The sequence below is a fragment of the Adiantum capillus-veneris genome, chromosome 9, assembly GCF_014529385.1.
Source record: "Adiantum capillus-veneris isolate H3 chromosome 9, ASM1452938v2, whole genome shotgun sequence".
Classification (NCBI taxonomy): Eukaryota; Viridiplantae; Streptophyta; class Polypodiopsida; order Polypodiales; family Pteridaceae; genus Adiantum; species Adiantum capillus-veneris.
In genome coordinates this window covers 132559815-132566189 of record NC_140939.1, presented here as the reverse complement: position 1 = coordinate 132566189, position 6375 = coordinate 132559815, and the positions used below count along the sequence as shown (strand labels likewise).

Here is a 6375-nt window from a genome sequence, read left to right as displayed (position 1 = left end):
TGTTAAACACCATAACCTTGGTTTTACCTAGGTTTACACACAATCCACTATCCTCTGCAAAACTGCGTAGTGCATCCAAATGTCGTTGCATACCTTCTGGTGAGTCAGATATCAGCACAATATCATCAGCATATAGCAACAATGGGATCCACGTCCCTTCCAGCTGGGCACCCCTATCACCCTCTCTGTCAATGTACTCAGACACCTCATCAACATACATACCAAATAGAGTAGGAGACAATGGGCAGCCCTGCTTCACTCCAATAGTAGAGTGAACTAAATCAGATACCCCTTCCCGAGTGCGTACATGTCCTACCACTGATCTGTACAAAGCCATAATCCCCCAAATCACCTCTATGGGCACCCCCATCTCCTGCAGTCTGCGTATCAATCGAGCTCAGCTATAATGGGAACCGTATATAATGATGTCGCATATTGGCCCCACACATCAGGTGAAGCAATCACTGGGGGAGGGGAGTGCTCATGGAAGAGTCGCCATGCTTCTGCTGAGTCCCTACTCAAGAACATCTGATATAAGTCTCGTTCCATCTGAGCTAGGTAAGCTCGCTTCTTCCGTCGCACGAGGCGTTGGAAAGCAATCCGAGACTGTCTATAAGTGATGACTCGTAAAAGAAGATCCCTCTGAAGCTGGGCTCTCATCTCTCTGCATTCCTCATCATACCAACTATTCTGGGGCATGCTCCCAGAATGTCGTCTCTTGCCCGGCTGAGTGTGTGGGTATGCCACTGATGCAACCCCATGTAGTGTCTCAGTCAGTAAAGTGGTGCACTCCACTGAGAGGCGTGTATCATTTGTACCAGTTGTGCCTTTCAATAGACGGTCCCAGATCTCCTCTGTATAAACGAAATCAGTCTCTAGAGTAAATGTATAGCGGGTGTGTGACTTGCCTCCTGATGTCTAGGTTGTACTATATTGAAATTTGACGGACAGTGTCAAGAGAGCATGATCTACTACTATGCCCACTGGCCTGGCTCCCACTGTGAAATCCCGAATGTAGGGGATAAAGCTCGGTTGTGTCATAACATAATCAACTGTACTGGCCCCATGTCTGTGTGGAAAGCATGTGAAACCGGCTGCTCCAGGAAATCGCTGTAAGCCATTAAGTATAGCTAATCCATGTGTAGTCGTCATTTCCATGAGGTATCTCCCATATTCCGTCTGCTCTCTATCATCTGAGCATCTGTCAAGTCCCAACTCACCCACATCCAGCTCTCTAAGCATCTCATCTGAAGTGTCGTAGAAGATTGTTTGCGAGTTGCCCGTTCGGGCATTGAAGTCCCCTAGGAGAATGATATCACCATCCCTAGAAAACTCCCATATGTCATCATCTAGTAAAGAGAAAGGCGACTGCCCTCTGGATGCAGCATACACTGATGTACTGGGAGGGAAGTAACATATGGCAATATATAGGAATCGACCTGTGTGAGCTCTCAGTATATCTAGCATGATCATCTCTTCGTACAATATGCCGTAATGGTTGTAGTTCCTCTCTGAATAGCACGGCTACTCCTCCTGAACCTCTACTCCCATGCTCAAATCTCGCATTTGTCTTGTGAGCTGTCTCCCATCTGTATCCCACCACATGTGGCATCACCTGTCCAGGGGCCTGATGAGTCTCTGAGAAGAATACAATATCCTTGTCTTTGAAACTGTCCTCAAATGCACCCACGTCCAACCTCATAGACCGATTACAATTCTAGGTAGCCATCTTCAGCGTGGTCCCATATGTCTCGCACCGTCATGCAGTGCGCCGCTCTAAAATCACCACCCGTCCATCTCTATAGAAGGCCATATTTCCCTTCGCCCTTGCGGGTGTAATCTCTGGCATTACCTCTCTCATATGTGCGAGCTATGAGAGTGTCAAGTCATCACCAAGGAAAATACCTGTCTTTTTGAGAGTAGGCCTCTTCCTCAAGAATTCCTTCTTCTCTTCCAACGAGGGGAAGCGTAGTATGAGAGCTCTCCCTTTTGAAGACTCTCCCGTGCCATCACTTTTCTTACCTACCCTCCATGCCTTTGTGTGCAGAGGCTTCTCCATCCCCATCATGGATGTAAGGCTTGTGACCTCTTTCTCCACATTGTTTATGTCCTTGAGACCAGTCACTCTCACATGCAGTGCTCGCATCCGCCTTCTTTGTTCCTCTTCGAGGGTCATGTTGATAAGCGTCGGTGTACAAGGAGTTTCTTGGCCTTTCCCTTTCTTGGCGATCTCAATCCATTTTTCGGCCTCGTCCGCCTTTTTCTGTGTCCTTGTTATCATCTCCGCCCATGAAGATGTCTTTGCCACACTCAGTTTTTCTTCCTCTGTGATCATCCTTACCTATTCCTTGATTTCCTTGATTTCATCTATTACCGAGGGCTGAAATTCACCTTCCTCTAATCCACATCTTAGTCTATCAGCAAGCTCCTGTTTAAGGGCCGAGACTTCCTTTTTGAGTGTCCGTATCTCGGCGTTTGGGTTCTCCTGTTTGAGGGCTGAGACTTCTTCTTTGAGTGTCTATATTTCTTCGTTAAGGCTCTCTTTCTCCTTCTTACATTGTGCGCCTTCATTGAAGACCATCTGAAGGAGGTTGGCCTTCTCCTTCCACCATCCTTCCATCTCTGTTTTCCACTCCTTCATTTCCCTCTCCATCTGCGCCATCCGCTTGTTCGTGAGCATGAAGGTTGCCTTTGCTCGCGAATTGCAAACAGGTAAGACATTGACGGCATCCGTGTCCTGTGCAGGGTCTTGTGCAGAAGAGATTGCTTCCATGATTTGTCGTTCAAGAGATGTATCGGGTTCACTTATCATTTCGCACACAGAATTTTCCACTGAAACCTACGCGTATGATGTCGCATATGATATCTAGCTGAGCTACGCGTATGATGTCTTCCCAGCTACATGTAGGATGCCTGACCTACGCGTAGAATGAGGACCTACGCGTATGATGACCCTCCTGCGTAACTGACCACCAGCTGCTGCTGTTCAGCTTTATGCAGTAAAACCTCAGATGATAAGAGGACCTTGTGCCAGATGCCTTAACTCCCAACACTATCCAAAGCTGTCCTGCTCACATCACGCAGCCCTTGGCTGCTTGAGAATGCCTGCAAGTGAAGGGTACCCCGAAGGGCGCAAAGCATGTACCCTGCTGAATGTAGGTGATGCAGTCCCCAGCGGGTCTGCCCTAGCTTCAACCCCTGTAGGAAAAGAGCGTATACGCAACCCCCTGCTGGAGATAACCCGCGCAATCAACAAGCCCGCTCAGGGCGCAGAATGTACCTGCTCGCAGCCCCCTTCTCGAGCAGCCCCCTTCTGAGGTACTGCCCCGCTGCAAGAGCTCGAGATAGAGCCCTCTGTGATATCCCGAGCACAACCCTACTGTGGCTGCTCCGACCTGCAATAGTGTGATGAAAACAGCCCTTCCAAGGCGTGACCTGTGGTATCCGAAAGTAGCCCCCGCTGGATGGGAGGCTTGCTGTATGCACCCGAAACCTGGGATGTAGGGGCGCAACCTACTACCCCGCGACCTGCTCCTGTGAGAGAGAGATGACTAATTTAACTATTCTAGTGCCTTGTAAATAAGTGGGTGCAAGATCCCTTAGACACATTATGGTTGCGTAAAGATGCATTATTTTAATACTACACATGTGAAAGCCAATTTAGGTCCTAAGGAAATGTTAGTTTTTGAAACAATGTTTATTAAAGTAATGAAAAAAAATAATATAAGGAATCCCTCCCTTCTGTTGTGGTTACAAACTTTTTGAAGCACCTTGAGCTCTTGGAGTTCTTATCAAGAGCAAACATTCGAGTAAATGGAGGCTCTACTGAATGTTCCATATGGGGTGCACTATCAAGGACCATCTATGTGCTTGCTGCAATGATGGCTGCATTGTTGACTTTGGGAGTGACATTGAGTACAAAGGGGATGAGGGTCAAGGTAGCGTAGGGATTAGACTATGGCCTTTCATATCACGCTATTTCCAAGAAAATATATCCTTGTATTCCTTGAAAAGTTCTTGAAGTTCATACTCCTCAGTCTCTGTCAGATCTTGGACTCTTCTCCTGGGTCTGCTAACTCTATCTCCTTAACTATTGTTGGACTGTCATAGACTCCATTACTTCCATCGATAGGTGTCCTCTGTGCCTTTGTATACACAACCTTACGCTCCTCGGTTGTGTAGGATTTGAAATGATCTGGTGCAGGGTGTAAGTATGTGGGGTCTTGTTGTTCTGTGGACTGTGATTAAGCTAACTCTTGATTTTGTTGTCTCCTTACGGTACGCTTAACTTTGGCTTCTTTGTAGCCTCTAGCTGTGCAATGTCAATGGATTGTGGACTACACCACATTAACGCTTTGAAGGTATTCACCCCAGTTATCTACCAACTTCCGATAAGCATCACACACCCCTATATAGTTAAGCCATTTTGCGGTATATTTCTTTTCATTTATTATAGCACACACATTTTCTCAATATCATCACCCCTGATACCTCTTACTTTTCTTGTCTAATTTTTTATTACGATCGATCTCTGAGAATCTCTACTAAGGAAGAGCTGATATAAATCCTGCTCCATATGGACCAACAAAGCTCGCTTCTTCCGTCGTACTAGTCGTCATGTAGCAATACGAGACTTTCTATAGGTGATCACTCCCAATGCAAGCTCCCGCTGGATCTGAGCTCTCCTCTGTCGACACTACTCATCATACCAGCTGTTCTGAGGCATGTGCCTGGAACGACGTCTCTGACCAGGCTGTGTGTGTGGGTATGCCTCTGTCGCTGCCCCATGTAATGTCACTGTCAGCACAGATGTGATCTCCTCCACTGTGTATACTTTCTCTGATGTGCATAAAAGTCTACATATCTCGTGTCAATCTCTGGTGTAAAAGTATAGTGTGGATGTCTACCACCCAGTGAGGCCTAAGATGTATTGTACTCAAAGGAGACTGATAATGTCAAAAGTGCATGATCTACTACTATCCCAACAGGCCTGGGCCCCGTTGTAAAATCCTGAATGTGAGATAAAACTCGGATGTGTCAGAACATAGTCTACAGTACCGGTCCCGTGTCTGTGTGGAAAACAAGTAAACCCTGTAGATGATGGGAAGGTCGGTAAGCCATTCAGTATGGCTAAATTGTGAGTAGTCGTCATTTCCCTGAGGTATCTTCCATACTCTGTATGCTCTCTGTCGTGTGAGCATCTCTCAACCCCTATCTCCTTTGGCTCTAGCTCTCTCAGCATCTCCTTTGAGGTGTCATAGAAACCGTATGTGATTTGCCTGTACGGGCATTGAAATCCCCCAATAGTATGATGTCTCCATCCCTAGAGAACTCCCAAATATCATCATCAAGTACAGAGTAAGGAGACTGTCCTCTGGGTGAAGCATATACTGAAGTGCTCGGAGGAAAATAGCATATGGCGATGTACAAGCAACGTTCAGTCTCTGCCCTCAGCCTCACCCACATGTATCTGGCTTGATCATCTCTCCGAACTATGTCCAGTAGTGGCTAGAGCTCCTCTCTGAAAAGAATTGCTACACCTCCTGATCCTCTAGTCCTATGCTCAGATCTGGTGCATGTCCGGCAAGCTGCCTCCCATCTGTATCCTGATATATGTGGCATCAACTGTCCTGGAGCCTGATGAGTCTCTGAGTAGAAAACAATGTCTCTGTCTCTGAAGCTGTCCTCAAAGGCCCCCACATCAAGTCTATACGAACCATTATAGTTCCAAACCGCCATCCTGAGAGTGGTCCCATAGGTCTCGCACCGTCATGTAGAGTGGTGCTCTGTAATCACTACTCGCCCATCTCTGTAAAAGGCTAACTTTGCCTTCTCCCTTGCTACTATAATCTCCGGCATGACCTCTCTCATATGTGCAAGCTGTGAGAGGGTAAGGTCATCTCCTAAAAAGATTCCTGTGTTCTTGAGGATTGGCCTCTTCTTTTAAAAGTCTTTCTTTTCTTCCATGGAGGGAAAGCGCAAAATGAGAGCCCGTTCTTTTGAACTCTCCCTATTACCTTCATTCTTCTTGCCCACTCTCCAAGCTTGTGTGTGCGAGGGCTTCTCCACCCCCATTATTGACATGAGGCTCTTCACCTCTTGGTCCACCTTATTTGAATCTTTTAGGCCGGTCACTCTCACGTGTAGAGCGCGTACCCTTCTTCGTTGTTCCTCTTCAAGTGTCTTGTTGATGATGTCGGTGTCGGGTGTAGCTGGAATGTCCTTGCCCTTGCCCTTCTTGACAACTTCAATCCACTTTTCAGCCTCTCCCACCTTTTGTGTTTTGGAGAGAACCTCCACCCATGAGGTCTTCTTTTCTCTTTCCTCCTTTATCTCTTTGACTTGCGCTCGTATAGTATTCAGCTCATCTATCAT

The 6375-nt window shown here is 46.9% G+C and overlaps 1 pseudogene; it reads right to left on the bottom strand.

Annotated features, from left to right (window-relative positions):
* Positions 1 to 1759: 1759 nt before the first annotated feature.
* LOC147451196 (uncharacterized) lies at positions 1760 to 6375 on the bottom strand (annotated as a pseudogene).